The sequence below is a fragment of the Canis lupus genome, chromosome 22 (assembly GCF_011100685.1).
Source record: "Canis lupus familiaris isolate Mischka breed German Shepherd chromosome 22, alternate assembly UU_Cfam_GSD_1.0, whole genome shotgun sequence".
Lineage (NCBI taxonomy): Eukaryota > Metazoa > Chordata > Mammalia > Carnivora > Canidae > Canis > Canis lupus.
In genome coordinates, this window is record NC_049243.1 from 8318476 (window position 1) to 8338071 (window position 19596).

Genomic DNA, 19596 nt, shown 5'->3' on the forward strand with positions numbered 1-19596 from the left:
GTTAATAGGGATAATATCAGAGGTCAAAGTTTATAACAATATTTCCGAGAGTCATTTATAGTTTAATTCTTTTATTAACACACCTAGTCATAATTTCACAAGCAAAACAGCAAATAATTTACCCAAATATAATTCTTTGTTGCCTTTACCCTCCCATATATATTATTCTCAAAAGACCAGTAGCCTGATACTTCATTTTTCCCACTTTGAGATGCCTCTAATACACAAGCTTCATAGAAAGTATCCAATTTTAAGCATCTGGGGACTTTCAGATGTGATCACAACTGCATGTGTAAGTAGCCATCGGCTATATTGACTGTGCCAGACATCACATTCAGTGCTTTACACACCAGATCTTTCAACCTCAAACCCACCCTATTATTTTGTAGACTATTATATACCCTATTAGGTTATTATTCTATTATTATTCTGTTTCTCAGATGATAGAACTGAGTCACGGAGGTTTTAACAAGCTCTGTGTAGCCTGACAGTAAGGATATGGCAGGGCTGGGATTGAGACCTAGTTTTAAGTGGCTGTCAGATGTCCAAACACTCAACCCCTACCCTATGTGATCTCTTAGTAAAGAGGTCACTTGGTAAAGGCACTTTCCTCATCTTCTCATTTCTTCTGGGGCAAAGAATATCATGCTATGCTGTTTAATTTGTCTCACGTTGGCGGAGAGATTGGGATTTGGTAGGAAAGACAAATGACACTTTGAATCGGGGAAGTTGAGTTGGTGCTGCTGCCATGGTAACTGACCAGGAGAATTTCCTGATAGTTGAGAAACCGCTGGAGCTAGAGAAAGGCCCCTGCTGGTTAGCAGGCTGGCTTAAAATGAAGCAAGATTTTTTTTTTTAAGTCATAAAATTGAAGCTACATCCAAATCACAGAGACTATTTTCAATGTGTTTAATATTTCAGTGTGTTCTGAATTTGATTATCCCACCGGTGGAGATGAGCTGTAAAAGCCACATGAAACTACATAATGAGTATGACTAAATCTTTAACTGGTTGTCTTTATTTTACAGATAAGAAACAAGATAGAAGAGTCCAAAGATAAATTAAATAACACTGAGAAGTTCCCTCTATTGTCTGCAAATCTCAAACTGTTCATAAAAATAAAGTCTCTTTGAATTTTATTTAAAAAAACAACTGCAATCTCCCCATCCAGAGCAAACATGGTAATGTATTTGGATCTGTATTTAGAAATGTTTTGTCTGTGTATACATTTCCTTTTATAAGAAAAAGGGATCAAACTATTTTGGACCATGTTTTATTCTTTTTAACAATAAATGATGAACACTGTAAGTATTGAGAAATATTTTTCTACAACCACATTTTTAGTGGTTGCATATGCATATGACTGAATTTCTTTAACTACTGCTTCAAGGACTTTCATTTTCTTCTCCCTCTCCCCCCGCCCCCCCCACCCCCCCCCCCCCCCCCACCCCCCGCTTTTTTTCCGAGAGAGAGAGAGAGAGAGAGAGAGAGAGAGAGAGAGAGAGACCTCAGGAGGTGAGGGTGAAGTGGAGAAGGGAAGGGCAGAGGGAAAGAGAGTGTCTTAAGCAGCCTCCATGCTAAGCACAGAGCCCCAACTTGGGGCTGGATCCCATGACCCTGAGATCATGACCTGAGCCAAAATCAAGAGTCGGATGCTTAACTGACTGAGCCACCCAGGCGCTTCTGTTTCCCATTTTTTGACACTAATACACAACAGTGTTTAGGGTTTTGTCTTTTTTGTTTGCTCTATAAAATGTACAAAATGGAATCATGTCACACATGGTGTTTTCTATTCTGCTTATGTCACTCACAGTACATTGTAAACATCTCTCCAAGTCAATGAATATGATCTACAACATACAGAGCCAAAATCTGGGCCCTCATCAACAGCTGCATCCAGTAGCTAAGAATGATCGATGTTCTTTCAAGTTGAGACTTCATAAAAAACCATGAAAGAACATAGAATTGTATCATGAATTAAGCAGAGTTTATTCTTAGATGAACTTAAGTAGGAATTTGCATGAAACAACCCACATCCACAACACTCATTCAGCTATGATACGACTCTCGTCTTAACTGGTAATGTCTCGCTAATAAGAGATGTGGCCAAGGGCCAGGTCTCTGCTCTGGTTCTGGAGTTCTGTTGCCCTATTTTGAAGTCATCTGCCGATTCTTGTTGCACTACTTCTGTGCCTACAAACCACACATCACTGGTGGGTATCAGGATTTACCTACAAATTTCCAAGAATTTCAAACCTTTCTGTAGTTACTCAAAGACTAGTTTTTTTTAAGCACCGAATCCACGTCTATTTTTACTTGTCACTTTATAGATTCCAATTATATACGAAGGGATAAGCTATATAGAGCACACAGCATGGCACACAGTAATAATTCCGTAAGTGCTATTGGTTACTGTCATCGATACAAACGCTGTAAACACAACTCTCCTGTGAGTCCACAGAATGACTGCTCTAAAATGTCTCACTGTGGTAGGAGAAAGAGCTTTAAAGCATCTCCTAGCTTTTGGCAGGAAAGGATCAATTTCTGTTCTGTGTAATTCCTAAAAGACCTCCAACTTCTCCATTTTATACATGTCAGTTACTCTATATGTATTTTTCATATATCACAATATCCCTCTGCAGCCACTCTAATTATGGTTAAGAAAGCAACCCTTTTGCTGCCTCACCAGGTTTCTTCTGTGGAACATTAATCATAATGATATGCATGTTGTATTTGCACATCTGAACAGTAAATTGGATTTCAGACTTACAGAGGTACAAGGAAGGTGTACATCTATGACACAAGTCATAATCTCCCTGTGTCCTCATTATCCCATTTGTGACGTGGGAATTACAAATCATTTGCAATATCCCTGTTTACATAGCGACTTCAGAAATATTGAAATAACCCCAATTAAGCTCTGGTGAGTGAAAAGCCTTCAGAAAGAAGTACTCTAGTACACAGACCTCACTTACTCACGTAGGTCTGGTTTTGCCACTACAGTATTTAGATAGCACTGCTTAAGTGCAAGAAGGGCTCCGTCTGCATAGTTTGCTGTTCCCCAACCCTTGTGTTTCTTTAAGTTAAAAAAATCTACTCATATTTCCATTTCTTGTTTATTTGCTATCAATCTATCCACTGACATCCCAAGTCTCAGTCTACTTATGAGTTAAGCAGGTTTTATATCGCTCTGTGTTTCGACTCCCCTGTATGGGTGCTAATCTCTGTGGGTTATCAGTTTTTTAAATACTTGACCCTCCCTGGCTTCTCCTTCTGTCTCTGTCATGTTCTTTGTTCTTTCCGGGACCCACTTCACACAAAGCTCCACCTAAGCTTTGCACTCTTCACTTCGCTTCTGATTAGATGACATGATAGAGCTACATCACCTGCTCCCACCTGAGGCTCCATGAGTGGTGTCCCCACTGCGAGAATCCACTACCCACAGAGTTCTCGGAGGCTCCATGGAGCTCCAGCTCTGTTCCTCCACATGGAAGGAGGTTCCTGGGCATATCGGGGAAACAGACAGAGTGTATCCTGGACCCACTTGGGCACCTCCCAGCTGCTTAAGCCCATCACTGCTCCTCTGGACAGTATAAGATTTTATTGTTCTCCTTTCTTAAAATGTACTGTTCCCATATTCTAAAACACCCTGCAAGGTATTTACCTGACATCCATGTTGATGTGTGAATGAATAGGGACATGCTCAGTAAAGATAACCACACCTTAATACAAAATCTTCTGGAGCTAATGTCATAACCCAGAGGAAAGCCTGTGAAGAAACAATTTTCCAACTTCCAAGACTGTGGTGGGACAAGTATCTGAAGCACATAAAGTTTTCAGCACTTCCAAAATCATAGGATGTGAGCGGCTATTTATTATTTTTTTAGTAGGCCTCCTTCCAGGGCACATGTGTCCTTATAAGAAGTGTCACCAGATGCAAAGCGGGCGGAACAGTGGAGAATTAATCATATGTACATCAGGCTGGAGGAGAGATAATCACTAGGTATAGGATTTACTTTACTGCTTTCACCTGGGAGGAAAGAAAGGCAATGAACATTTATTGAACCTCAACTGTGGGCTAGCCATTGTACCAGGAACTTCATATGTACCATCTCATTAATCCCAAGAATAGCTACCATTTATTGACTGCTTGCTTTGTGCCATATCCAAATGTGTTACTTATTTTAATCCTTCCAATAATCCTATAATCAATTTTATACTATCCTAAAATATTGTATAAGTATTATGTAAGCATATAAAATACTATAAAAGCCAGGAAATGAGGTTAGAGAAGTCCATTTGCCCAGAACCATGGAGTTAGTAAATGGGAGAGCAAGACTCAAACTTCGATGCAACTATAAAACCTGTGGTCTTAAGCCAGTTCTGTAAGATAGTGATTATGCTTCCACTTTTCAGATAAGGAAACTGAGACTCAGAGAGGTTAAGTGGTGTGCTCTATGTCTCAGAACTTAGTCAGTTGATAGACCTCACTTCTTCAAACTTGATTCTACCTAGGTATAAAGCCCACAAGCTCCGTACCTGTTGACTTGGCAGGAGTCGAAGACATGCTGTCCTCCCGAAGACCTTTGTTTAAGTACAAGACATCTCCAAGATAAATAACGTGGGTGAAAATAAAATAATATATATATGTCCAGAGAGCACAACGACCAGTCCCTAAAAAAAAAAAAAAAAAAAAATTGACCTAAATGCCTGGGATCTAATCTCTGGGCATATTAGTATGCCAATGTCCAAATGTCTGTCTCAATTTTATCATCATCATACTTTCCAGTACATGGAAAGTAGACAAAATCATCAAGTCACCATATAAGATAAGGAAGGACTTGTTGAGGGAAGGCTCCCAATACTATTTTCTGCAGTTAATTGCTTACATTGCTTATTCTGGTACAAACAAGGATAGTAGGAGTTCTGAGGGCAGAAATGGGAGTAGAGCCCATGTTGAAATGAAATGTAAAGCAATGTGTATGGGTACGTATACAAATTATTCTGCAGGAAGGGATTAGGGAGTGTGGTGGGAGAGAAATGGATAATTGAGAGAAGAACCAAACTTGTGGACTAGAGGAGAGAGGAAGAAACACATGGGAAACACAAACAGGCTTCCAACCATTCTGTGGTGGGGAAAAGAACACCAGCAAGGACCTTACCTCTTTCTCCAGAGCTATTCCTGGGCAGCTGCTGGTTCTCAGCAATCCATGGGGGCTGCTGGGTGGCATTGGTCTGCACTTCCCTGGCTTTGGTTTCATGACCCCACCCCTACTCCCCACTGTAGGTAGGCTGGGGACACAAAGATAGACCCTCCAAGAATTTAATACAGACATGGGTGGGAATGACTGTATGAAGCAAAGGTTGGTGGCCAGGGGAAAGAGTGTTGATCCAGGGGCCAGCAGACATGCTTCAACACTCAGCTCTAATAGCCAAGAGTTTAACGTCTCAGGGCCCCCAACTATGACTAATTGTTTAACATTCTCCCATAGGGTTTAGGTAAAAAAAAAAAGTAGTGTTCTTCAAAATCTGTACCAAATTATTTTTCATATTTTCATGATACCAACCATGGTCTTGATTTGGAGAATTATCCAAATATCTCTAAGCATCAAACCTGGTAGACAAGATTTTTTTTTAGTTTAAAAATATAGATGGAAGATAGAAAGGAAGGAAGGGAGAGGGTAGAAAAAACGGGAAGAAGGGAGGAAGACAGACAGAAAAACACCCTAAGGCACTGACTTTTTTGGGTGACTCAAACTGACAAAATGTTAGCCCAAAAGCGTGTTTCTAAAAATGGCTACTACAGAAACAACACTGGAATAAGAACCTACTTGAAGGGAGCAAGAGGACTGCATTAGTGGATATGAATGTTGTTTTGTACTTTGGATTAAAAAAAAAAGAAGGCATGCAGCTTGTAAGCCTCTGAAAAGAGGACAGAGGGAGGGCGGAATGATGGCACTCCTCACTCATCCTCCCTCTCTCAGAGACCCTATTGTGTTGCGTAGTCACCTGGTTACATGTCTGTTGGTGACTTTCTGTATACCTCTGGATGGTAAAAGAGACTGCATTGTGTCGACTCCTACTATTTTCTCTGTTTTTACAAGGTATCCTGAAATATAGCAGAGAAACATCAGCCTGAAACTTGAGGTGAACAGAAGCGGATTCAAATGCTAATTCTTACACTCATGAGGTTGGGTCTTACCCTCTCTGAGTCTTGTTTCCTCATCTATCCATCTATATAACATCAGGATTGACTTTAAGGTCCTTCTGGACCAGCACTTCCTGGGGTTCCTGCCACATCCCTTTCTTCCCAGAGAAGCAGCATGAATCCCACCTTCTAGGGGTTCAGGAGTAGATTTTCAGGAAAGTAACGAAGCTTAAGATTCAGGGCCACTCCCCTGCCAAGGCCCTTCCCGGCCTCTGTGAGGGGCAGTGTGTATCTTTTTGTAAAACTTGCCGAAGTAGATATTTTCGTATCCCTTTCCTTAAACAGGACCTATGGAGTTGAAGGTTCAAGTTCCCCAAAGTTTGGGTCTGCTCCTGTACAGAGGAAGTATTTCTCACCAAACCCAACAAGAAAATGCAGAGTACATGGCAAGTAGACAAAATCATCAAGTCACCATGTAAGTCCAGACACTAGCTGAAAAAGCAACTGCTCTTGAGTTTCTCTGTAGGTCATCTCCCCTTTGGCTTTTCTGCTTTTGTTCGGGGAAGAAGCTCTGACCCCAAACAGCAAAACGGCTGACCCAAATTTGCAGCCTGAACTGAAATCATAAACTGCATTCTTAATGACAGCGTGCTGTTCTGTGCCCTCGTCCTGGGGGCCCCCCAAAGCCCTGAAAACATGTGGTTGATCTAATTTACCAACAAGAAATTGAAAACTGTACAGGACCACCAGTGAAACTGGATCGAGCCAGTTGCCATCCCTAGAAGGCCGGGTTTTCAGTTTTCATATTCACCTCATGTTTTTCTACATCATTTAAAATAGAGTCGCTGGTGGCTGTTTTTCAGGCACGGCAGAGATTATTTTTACTCTCAATTACAGTGACCAAAATAGCAACTGCAGCTCTGGGAATAGAGAACGCGCTGGCATTTATTTAATTGGTTTTCAAGGCAGAGTCAGTTTTCATAAAAAAAAAAAATTGGTTAGTTTATTATTATTTTTTAAAATATTTTATTTGTTTATTCATGAGAGACACAGAGAGAGAGAGGCAGAGACATAGGCAGAGGGAGAAGCAGGCTTCCCGCAAGGAGCCCGATGGGGGACTCGATCCCAGAACCCTGGCCCTGATCTGAAGGCAGATGCTCAACCACTGAGCCATCTAGCAGTCCCTATTATTATTATTTTTTTAATGGTTTCTCCCAGTTGCTTTATGCTCCTTGGGGCTTGCTTTCCTGGATGACATCTGCAAGTGCCATGACTCTGCCTTGCCTTTGTGCAACTACCTGTTGGTGCCCTCCTGCCAAAGCTTCCTCCACCATCTCGAGGCTTTTCACTTTTGCACAGAAGTCCTGGGACCCCCTCCTGCAGGCTGCACCCAGCCTGTTTTCCAGCTCCTCTTCTCATGGAGAGCACCCACAGTATGGGGCATTCCATTCCCAGAGGAGTCAGTCGCCGCGCGATTACTAAACACCAATTCTGAGTCCAGCGTGGGGAAGCCAGGAGAAGCGTCCTCGGGGGTTAACTACACACAAACATATTTATTCAACTTGTTGGGAATGTAAGCTGCTAAGTGATATTTCACAAGCCACTTATGCAATGGTCAGCCTCCTTCCCGAAACTTATACTGCTAGTGGTGCGGGTAGGAAAAATCTATCAAGGAAAATTTTCTAAACCAACAGTAATTATGCAAGTATTAAACTCTACATTCCTTTGTCCTTGCAAACTGTTTCTTTCCTCTGTCTTAGGCTCTGCCATTACTCTGGCTCTCTGCTCTGCCTCTACCCACATGTAGTATTGTCCTCTAGAGACATTAGTTGTCAAACACATTTAGTGTTCATTCAAAAAAAAAAAAATTCATTGAGGGCCTACCTTTCACCAATGCTAGGTTTTGAAGGAGGAATGCCTTCTGCCCTCGTTGAGTCTAGTGGGAGTGCTGGAGACCTAAAAACAGCACAGGAGTGCATTGTAGTAAGTGTTTTGACAGACAGCAAGTTTCACTGATGGGACATCAGTGCATCTACATCTGAATCTGTGCGAGTGTTTGTAGGGCCTGCCTCCAAGGAGAGTGTCTTGGAGCCATGCCCTACATTTGACCTGCATTGAGCCCTGCAACAGTCCAGATATTTCATTGGAAGAAAATGTTCTACTTCTTTTAACATAATTAATATCTGGTTGTTGGTTTGTTTTTTTGTTTTTTTGTTTTGTTTTGTTTTGTTTTTGCTGCCATAATAAATTAACACAAACCCAGCAGCTTGAAACAACACTACTTTATGACCTTGCAGTTCTGTAGGTGTCAGTTGGCCTGGGACCTTGCCTGAAGGCTCTAGGAGAGAATCTGCTTCCAGGATCGCTTGGGCTGTTAGTAGAATTTCTTTCCTTCTCATGGCCCCGAAATGGCCCCCTCTATCTTTAAGCCAGTAATGGTGAGTTGAGTTTTTCTCATACTTTGAATCCCTCTGCTTCCCTCTTCTGATTTCAGGGATTCACAGGATTACATTGGGTTCCCCTGTACAGTCCAGGATAATTGCCCAACTTCAAGGTCATCTGATTAGTAACCTTAATTACATCTGCAAAGTTCCTTCTGCGTTGTAACTGCCGCAGAACAAAGACCAGGGGCAGAGAGCATGGGCTACCAAAATTCTACCCACCTCAGTCTACTCTAGCTCCCACCCCCACTCCAGGATTCCCACCCACCTCCACACAAAGTACATTCATCCCATCCCAGGATCTCCAAAAGTTTTGAAACAAGTAATCGAAGGGTTAATGGGAATAATAAATGCAGCCACAACTTTTTACCTGGGCTTTTTTGCATTTTTCTTTCAATTTCCCTGATTCTCCTCCTTCAGAGAGGCAGGCTAAGGCTTGTTCTCCTGTCCCCTCGTTTGGCTGCCTCTCGAATAATCTCTTTGTTGCTGCGTACTCCATGTCTCAGGAATTGGCTTTCTGCACATTAGGCAGATGGATTTGGGTTCCATTATGGAATGGCCTCAAAACCTATTCTAGCCTCAAAACCCCCCTAAATCTCATCAGCTCAAAGGTCCCACTTCTCATTCTCTCAGTCATCTAAATATGATACGCAAGAGGCTCTGGGTATACTCCATTAAGTACAACTCCGAGGGTACAATCCTCCACCTGTGAACCCATGAAGTTAAAAAAACAGGTTATCTGCTCCCCACATACAAAGGTAGGACAGGCAAGGGATTAACAGTTATAGACATCTCTGTGCAAAATGGAGAAAATAAAAGGTAAAAAGTAGTCCATGGTCTACAACAGCAAAGACTCTTTTAGGTTTCAATGCTTACAATTGAATCTCCATGGCTCTCAATTCTCCCATCTGAGTCATCAGGTAAAATGAAACAGCAGCAACCATATTCCGGGCACCGTGCTATGGGTTTTCCATATATTGACTCATTTAATCCTCCAACTACTCTATGACATACACTGTTATTAATTATCCCCATTTTATAGATAAGGTCTCTGAGACATTATGTGGGCACAGAGCCTTCCCAAGGTCATACAGCCAGGCAGTGGAAGACCTGGACTCAACCCAAGTAGTCTGGCTTCAGGACCACTACACTTACACTCTACTGTCCTGCAAAATCAGTAAAAATTTTAAGGCACTGAGTTCTGCTCAGGAAGGAAGGAGTTTGGAAAGTGTTCCAGGCTTTCCCCAGTACCCAAGGCATTACCTGTGCAATGTGTGAGTGTGGTTGGTTATATATCACTGTGTAGTGCCCAGCTTCGGTACAGGGAATGAAGAGAACACTTGCATCTCTGTGGTGGGTAAACATATTAAAGAGGTAAACATATTAAAGGAAAGTCCAAGTCTTGGGCCACTCACATGCAGGACTCTTTTTCAGAAAACATGAGTCTATCTATATGTGTTTTCCTCCTACCTAAAATAATCCATTCTTTCCTTTTAAGAAGAAAAAATCATAACCCTTTGTGTATATAAAGACAATTATTTTCAAGTTACCCTTTAGTCTTTTCCCCTGAACAAACTTGTTTAATATTTCCTCATGGAGAAGTAGGATCCTACTGTGGTTAGGAGTGAGGGCTCAGGGATTGGGCTGAGAGCAAATGCTGGACCACCTCTTCAGAGCTGCTTAATCCCGTATTACCCACTTCAATTCTCTAGGATTTGTTTGTAACATAGGGACACAGTGAACCTATTTTATAGAGATTTTGTGATAATTAAATGTGTATAAACCCTATGTTACTGACATCCAGTAAATGCTCAATAAATCTTAGTTACTATTATTTTCCTATGTAAAATCATTTTCCTTGTTTTTATTTTATATCTTTTGCAAGCTCTTCAATGCTAAATTGCATGTAATATAGATATGAACCTGTGGATCAAAGACCTATCTTTTTATTTATTTTTATTGTTTGAAATATGCGTGATTTAGAAACTTTCACCAAGAAAATGTTTTCTATAAAGTAATTTATTCCACAGTCTAATAATGATCTGCACTGTAACACCAACAGTTTTCCTTAAATTTTACATTTTGCATTGTTTCTCATTTTCATATAAGCCCAGTTTCATTGTGGCTTTTCAGGAATAATTCACTGATACACAATACCTTACAAACCTCTTTATCTTGCTTGGGTAGTATGTCAGTTTTTCCCAATATTTTGTCTGCAGAATTTTTGTTCTAACACTAAGTAGAAAGTTGGCAGTTAACCATAACGTAATGGGTAGCCAAAATTCATGGAAGTTCAATCACGAGATAGAAATCTGTGATAGAAAAGATAAAAGGTTTTGAGTTCTACAACTTATAATCATTAAGATGGTTACTATCTAATAATAATAATAATAATAATAATAATAATAATGGCCATAACAGAAAATAACAAATGTGGATGAAGATATGGAGAAACTGGAAACTTTGTGCACTATTAATGGGATTGTAAAATGGTGGAACCACTATGGAAAACAGTTTGAAGTTACAACTGCAAATAGAATCATCATGTTAACCCATTTCTGGGTGAATATCCAAAAGATTTGAAAACAATGTCTCAAAGAGATATTTGCATACCCATGTTCATAGCAGCACTATTCACAATAGCCAAGAGGTAGAAAGAACTCAAATACTGATTGAGGATGATTGGATAATCAGAATGTGGTATACACATATAGTGAAATATTATTCAGCCTCAAAAAGGAAGAAAATATTGACATTCTACAACATGGATGAACTTTGAGCAGATTGTGTTAAATAAAATAAGCCAGTCAAAAAAGACAAATCCTGGATGATTCCAGTTTTATGAGTTATCTAAAGTAGTCAAATTCATAGAAACAGAAAGTAGAATAGTGATTATCAGGGGCTTCAGGGAAGGAACAAAGGAGAGTTGTCTTTTAATGGGCATAGAGTTTCTATTCTGCAAGATAAAAAGTTCTAGAGTTCTCCTTCACAAAAATGTGAATATTCTTAACACAACTGAACTGTACACTTAAAAATGGTTAAGACAGTAAAGGTCATATGTTTTTACCACAACTGAAAAAAAAAGTGTGAACCTTAATGTAAACTATGGGTGTCTGGTGCTGATGACATGTCAATCTAGGTTCCTCAACTGTAATGGTGTACCACTCTGTTGGGGGATTTTGATAGTAGGGGGAGGCTCAGGGGGGACAAGGGTATATATGGAAACTACACTTTATGATCAAATTTTCTATAAACCTGAAACTGCTGTAAAAAAATTAATGTTTTTTATTTAGTCCTGAATTCTCCACTATGTAAATACTGTAAACATTTAACAATGCTTTCAGAAAGATTTAATTTCATGTGCCAACTAAATGGGTGAGGATGTCAGTGGATAGCCTCAAAGCCATCAGCAGTGTGTTGTAACACAGCTATAACCATGGTTAATTCATGCTCATTTGGAACTCACTCCTTTGGAATAGGCAGGGCTACCTGTTTCTTCATCTGCAGTGTAAGGGGCACATTAAATGACCACTAAGGCCAATTTGACCAATACATGACCTTATGAGGCTATGAGTATAGGTCATATACGTGATTTCCATTGAGTAAAAAAATGTAAAATAGATGACTTAACTTGGGATTTGTGTTTGTGATTCATGGTTATGTAATACTTCCCAGATTCGCCATTTAGAGATGAAATAAAAATGACTATTTCTGTGAATACCACTCTGCTATAAGTTGAATTTTCATTTACAATACCTAAGAGCAATTTAGTGGCCCTTCTTTTAAATAATTCCAGCCCCAGTATAAATCTCAATACATTTTTGTAAAGGTTGAAATTATACAAAGTCTTTCTTCCAATCACAATAAAGTGAAACTAGAAATTTATGGCAGATGGAAAATGAAAAGATCCACAAATATGTGGAATTAAACAACACACTTTTAAACCACCAGAAGACCAAAGAAAAAGTCAGGAGAGAAATTAGAAAATATCTACAGATAAATAAAAGTGAAATTTAAAAGATGCAGCAAAAGCAGTGTCAAGAGGGCATTTTATAGCAATAAACACATACATTACAAAGAAAGTAAGATCTAAGATCTTAAAATAACTACATTTTAACAAATTAGAACAAGAAGAACACACTAAATCTAAAGTTAACAGAAGGAGGAAAATAATGAAGATTAAAGCAGAGATAATGAAATAGAAAATAGAAAAAACACTAGAATCACAGAAATGAGACAAAAACTAAGGCTTGGTTTTTGTTTTGTTTTTTTTTTTTTTTTGAAAAGATCAGCAAAATCAACAGGCCCTTAGATTAAGAAAAAAAAGAGAGAAGCCTCAAATAGTGAAGTCAGAAATGTCACAGAAATAAAAAAATTACAAGAGAATATGAACAACTGTATGCCAACAAATTGGATAACCTAGAAGAGATGTATAAATTTTTAGAGCACACAGCCTGCCAAAACTGAATCATAAAAGAAAATCTGAACACAATGATAATTAGTAAGAAAATTGAATCAGTAATCCAATACCAACAAAGGAATTTCCAGGACCAGATGGCTGCACTAGAAAATTCTACCAAACATTTAAAAAAGAATTAACAACAGATCTCCCCAAACTCTTCCAAAAATTGAAAAGGAAAGAATACTTCCAAGCTCATTCTATGAAACCAGCATTATCCTGATACCAAGCCAGGCAAAGACACTACAAATTAACATCCCTAATGAATATTTATGGAAAACTCTCAAAAATATAGTTGAGCATTGAAAAACATGGGAAGTAGAAGCTCCAACACCCTGCATAGTGCAAAATCCACGTATAACTTTTGACTCTCCAAAACTAAACTACCAATAGCTTACTGTTGACTGGAAACCTTACTGGTAAAAACAGCCAATTAACACATGCTTTGTACATTATATGTATTGTATACTGTATTTTTATAGTAAGATAAGCTGGAGAAAAAAAAGTTATTTAAAAATCGTAACAATGAAAAATCTTCTCATATCCCTTAGGATAGTCACTATCGAAAAATAATAGCAAGTTTTGTTGAGAGTGTGGGAAATTTGAAACTCTCGTGCATTTTTGATAGACTTGTAAAATAGTGCAGCCACTATGGAAAACAGCATGATGGTTCTTCAAAAAATTAAAAATAGAACTGCCATCTGAGCCAGCAATCCCACTTCTGAGTACATATCAATAAACCGAAAGCAGTGTCTCAAAGAGATATTTGCATACTCATCTTCACAGCAGCACTATTCATGATAGCCAGGATGTGGAAGCAACCCAAAATGTCCATCCATGGGATAAATGGATAAAATGTGATATGTATGTATGATGAAATACTATGCAGCTTTAAAAAAGGAAGGAAGTCCTATGACATGCTACAACAAGAATTATGCTAAGTGATATAAGCCATTTGCACAAAGATGAATATTGAATGATTCCATTTATATGAGTTATGTAAAGTAGTCAAATTCATAGATATAGAAAGTACAATGATGAGGAATCGCTGTTCAATGAGTAGAGTTTCGTTCATTAGGTTAAAAGTTCTTGGACAGCTGTTTCATAACACTGTAAATATCCTGAACACTACTAAACTGTGCCCTTGAAAGTGGCTAAGATGGCAATTTGATGGTGTGATTTCTATCACAATAAAAAAATATACTTATGGGGATTCCTGGGTGGCTCAGCAGTTTGGCACCTGCCTTCGGCCCAGGGTGTGATCCTGGAGTCCCGGGATCGAGTCCCACATTGGGCTCCCTGCATGGAGCCTGCTTCTCCCTCTGCCTCTCTCTCTCTCTCTCTCTCTCTCTCTCTCTCTCATAAATAAATAAAATCTTTTTAAAAAATAAATAATAAAAATATACTTATAAGTCAGGTTTTCCACTACAGTTGAATAGTGTCCCTAGTTTATCACTCTTGCCCCCAAACACGCATTCATTGTGATGTGGTTGGAGAGACTTGTGAAGATCCCAGGACTGAAACTACATCTAGGAGGAGCTTCACAAGCTGGAGAGCCCAGTGGGGACCAAGGATGCAGGATCACACCTCCCGCCCTCTCCTCCGTTGCCCCGGAGCCACCTCATCGCATCAGTGGGCAAATCCTCTCCTACCGACAAGCAGGCAGGATCAGATTCTGCTCCTGACTTCATGGGACCCAGAACAATTGCTCCCCGAGGTTCTGTGTTCTCTCTGCTATCTTCTCTTCCACATTTTCCCTAGTCCTTGGGTGCCTTCATTCTGCAGTCAACACCTCAGACTCTTCCAAAGACACATCATATTCTCCAACCCCTGGGCTTGGAATGAATTTGAGTTTTCCCTGGAAGGATTTGCCTTCTGCTGGGAATCCTCTCCAAAGAGGCTGGAATTTGCATAATGGTGGGCATATAATAAAAGCTGAATGAGTGAGTGAGTCTCTCAGTGGCTTCACCATATTTTTATGGCCTCTGACAAGCTATAGCTTCTATCCTTCTCGGAAGCTAGTTTATCTTTTTTTTTTTTTTTAAGATTTTATTTATTTATTCATGAGAGACACAGAGACAGAGACACAGGCAGAGAGAGAAGCAGGCTCCCTGCGGGGAGCCCATGTAGGACTCGATCCCAGGACCCTGGGATTATGACCTGAGCCAAAGGCAGATGCTTAACCACTGAGCAACCCAGGCGTCCCTGAAGCTAGTTTGTATTAATCCCCCTTCTACCTACAAGCTCTCCCTCTCTCTCCCTTCTTCTCTCCTTCCTCCCTCCCTCCCTCCCTCTCTATTTCTTCCTCCTCTTTAGTGTGCAGACACATTCAAGTCTTTCATCTTAAAAAGGACCCTCCCTTAATCTTTCACTTTCTTGCCTTATTTTCATGTGAAGTTTCTTAACAAGTGTGTCAGCGCTAGATACCTCTACTTTCCTATCCTCTCATTTTATAAATTTTCATCATGACAAATTATTACACACAATTACACAGTCATAACACACCATACATATAACATAAAAATGAATACTCTTAATATTCACATTTGCTTCGAATCTTATTTTTTAAGAAATAAGGTAGTTATGGTTGAAGTTTCTGTGTACACCTCCATAACTTCATTTTTTCCATAATGAGAGTAACAATCTCTTTCAAGAGAGTAACAATCCTGATTCTAATGTTTATCAATCTGATGAAAGTGATTACACTACTATTGCAGATGTGTATTCATATACAATTTATGGTATTTTTATAGATTTTTAAACTTTTCATAAATGGTATCATTTCTCTGTCTCATTTATTCATTATTTGAAATACAATTATGGCATCCTGGCTATATGCCATGCACACCTCTAGGATCTTAGAATATACTAGTGAAACATGATCAAGATCTCGCTTTTCTGGACTTCTCTGTTTTTAAAGGAAAGAGATGATAAAAAGCAAGAAAATAAATTATAAAATACATTAGACTGTGATAAATATTATAGAAAAGAATACACGGAAACAGGTAAGGGGGTCAGTGGTGGAAGAGTTTGCAATTTTAGGTAGGGTGGTTGGGACAGACCTCATTGAGATGGTGACATCTCACCAAAGAAGGTGAGAATGGGGAACAAAAGTGCTTCAGGCAGAGGGAACATACAGTGCAAAGGCCCTGAGACGGAAACACATCTATGTTTAAGGATCGGACAGGAGGTCAGTGTGGCTGGGATGAGAAAAAGGAAAAATGACTGGATTATAATGGAGACCAGGATCCAAATAGCATCACAGACCATGATAAAAACTTTGACTTCATCTCCAAGATAAGAAGCTACTGCAATTTCGAGCAGAATACCATATAATAGGTATACATACTCCAGTTAATGAATATTTAAGTTGTTCCCAATATTTTTCTATTACAAAGAGCCCTAATGAATATTCTTGTACATATCTTCTTGAGTCCATGTGTAAATTTCTCTGGAGAATATATCCAAAAAGAAGATAACTAGATCAGAGCTATGCATGTTTAACAGCTTTTTTTTTGTTTAATATTTTATTTATTTATTTGACAGAGAGATAAAGAGAGCCAGAGAACACAAGTGGGGGGAATGGCAGAGGGGCAGAAGTCTTTTTCTCTCTCTTCCAAGAGAGTAACCATCCTGATTCTGATGTTTATCAATCTGATGAAAGTGATTACACTACTATTGCAGATGTGGAGAGGGAGGGGGAGAGGTAGGCTCCCCGCAGAACAGAGAATCCAATGTGGGGCTTGATCCCAAAAAGTCTGGGATCATGACCTGAACCAAAAGCAGACACTTAACTGACTGTGCCACACAGGCGGCCCTATTTTTAGCTTTATTAGAGGGTACCAAATTGCTCTGAAAGGGGGTTCTATCAGTTTGTTATCCCACTGAGCACCAGAAGACAGTCAAAGTTTCTCCAATTTTCTACAATATTTGTTCTTTTCAGATATTTTGTTAATGATATGATATGACACTGCTTCGTTGTTTTAATTTTTAGGTCAACATTAGTGGTAAAGCTGAGCATCTTTTTGTATGCTTATTGACCATATGTATTTTATTTCTTGCTAGTGTCCAGTTTATATCCTTTTCTAATTGTGTTTTGAGTTTTTAAAATACTTTCTTATTGATTTGAGGGAGTTCACATATTATGAGTATCAATCTTCTCTCCGCTATATGCATGTATCAGTTTTCTTTTGTGGCTATAATAAATAAATCATCACAAATTTAGTGACTTAAAACCACACAAATTCATTATGTTACATTTCTGTAGGTTGTAAGTCTGCCACAGGTCTCAGAGGGCTAATATGAAAGTGTTGGCTGGGCTGCTTCCCTTCATGGAGCCTGAATGAGAGAACCCAAGTTCTTGCTTCCAGAAGCCATCCACAGTCCTTGGTTTGCATTATCTCTCCCTTTTCTCTTTCTTTCTTACTTCTTAAATACTGATTTTTTTTTTTTTTGCAGAGGTAGAATTTACATGCAATAAAATAACACAGACTTCAAGGGCAAGATATAGAATATTTCTATATTAGCCACCTCAGGCTGCCATATTAGCTACCATAGACTGGGTGGCTTAAACAACAGAAATTTATTTTCTCACAATCCTGGAGGCTGGAAGTCTGGAAGCAGAGTGCCAGCCAGCCTAGTCAGGTTCTGGGGAAAGCCCTCTTTTTGACTGCAGAAGGCTTCCCTCACAATGTGTCTTCACATGGTGGAAGAAGTAAGATATTTTTCCCTTTTTATTAAGACACCAATCTCATTAGGTTAGGGTTCCACTCTTAGGGCCTCACTTAACCCTACTTAAAAAGCCTGACTTCAAATACAGTCCCACTGGGAGGGCTAGGGCCCCAATATATGAATATAATAGAAGGCAGGGCACAATTCACTTGAAAGTGATTTCTATCCCCAGAATGTTTCTTCATGCCCCTTTGCCATCAATCCACTCTCCGCTCCACCCCACACCCCCAGGAAACCACTGTTCTTATTTCTGTATTAAATGTAACATAGTCTTTTTTGCTTCTTGATTTTTTTCACTGAACATCATAGAGATTTGTTCATGTTGTTGCCTATTCAGTAATTCATTCCTTTTGATTGCTGAATAATATTCTAATATATAAAGATTTCACAGTTTACTTATCCCTTCTACCTATTGAAGGACATTGGGTGGTTTCATGTCTGGGTTTTTATAACAAAAAATATGAATGTTTTTATGAATTTTTTTATGGATGTGCATGTTTATTTCTCTTGGGTAAATACTGAGACATCATAGGATAGGTATATATTTCACTTTATACAAAAGTCAGTGAGATAGATACCATCAAACAATTTTACAAAGTACCTACATACGTATTACTAATTTCCCAGCAGCAACATGTGAGAATTACCATTCCACATCTTTGTTTACATTTGTTATCATCAGTCTCTGTAATTTTAGTTATTACTCTTGGTCTGAAGTGGTATTTCCTTGTGAGTGGTCTTTCCTCATTTGTTATATTTCCCTCTAATGATGTTGGGTAGCTTTGCATGGGTTTACAGGCCTTTCATAAAATATTTTTTATTTTTATTGTTGGTAATTTTCTCTTCGAGTTAGGAGAGTTCCTTATATATTCCACATATAAGTCCTTTGTCAGATATAGACAAATACTTTTAGGAAATAAGAAATATTGCAAATATTTTTCCCCAATCTATGGTTTATCGATTCATAGTTTATATATCTTTTTTCAATTTATTGAGGTATAATTGACAAAATCCTATGATATTTAAAGTGTACATTATGATGATTTGATATACACATACATTGTGATAGAACTTTTCCTAGCTAGTTAATTAATATATCCATCACCTTTTTTAAAAATTTTGATGAGAACATTTAAGTTCTACTCTCTAGCAAATCTCAATCATAAAATTCAGTGTTATCAACTATAGTCACCATGTTATACATTAGATACTCAAATTTTATTTATCCTTTTTAAATGTTTATTCATTTGAGAGAGAGGAAGAGAGCAGGGGGAGGGGCAGAGAGAGTTCCAAGCAGACTCTAGGCTGAGCACAGAGCCCAACACAGGACTGGATCCCTGTCCAGACCCCAAGACCCCGACCTGAGAGGAAACAAAGAGTTGGATGCCCAACTGACTATGCCACCCAGGAGCCCCCAAACTTTATTCATCTTATAGCTGAAAGACTGTACTGTTTTACCAACTTCTCCCTACATCCCCAGTACCTAGCAACCACTTTTCTACTCTCTAAGACTTTGACTTTTTTGAAGACTCCACATATGAATGATAGCATGCAATATTTGTCTTTCTCTACCTTACTTCACTTAGCATAATGCCCTCAAGATCTATCCATGTTTGGGCAAACAGCAGGATTTCATATATTTTTTCATATATCTGTATATGAAACTCCCATACTTCTTATCTATTCATCCGTTAATGGACACCTAGGTAGTTTCCATATCTTGGTTATTGTGAATAATGCTGTGAGGAACGTAAGAATACAAATAATCTCTTTAGTATCATGTTTTCATTTCCTTTGAATATATATTCCAGAAATGG

General features: G+C 38.9%; 1 long non-coding RNA gene across 1 annotated transcript in view; it reads right to left on the bottom strand.

Moving 5' to 3' along the window:
- Positions 1-3854: 3854 nt before the first annotated feature.
- The window catches only part of LOC119865125, a 66756-nt gene continuing 51014 nt past the window's right edge, over positions 3855-19596 (bottom strand). The window contains exons 2-5 of the long non-coding RNA XR_005375987.1: positions 9853-9937; positions 8033-8104; positions 4540-4674; positions 3855-4030 (exon numbers count right to left, since the gene is read on the bottom strand). This is a non-coding gene — a long non-coding RNA (uncharacterized LOC119865125). The remainder of the gene's footprint in view (positions 4031-4539; positions 4675-8032; positions 8105-9852; positions 9938-19596) is intronic.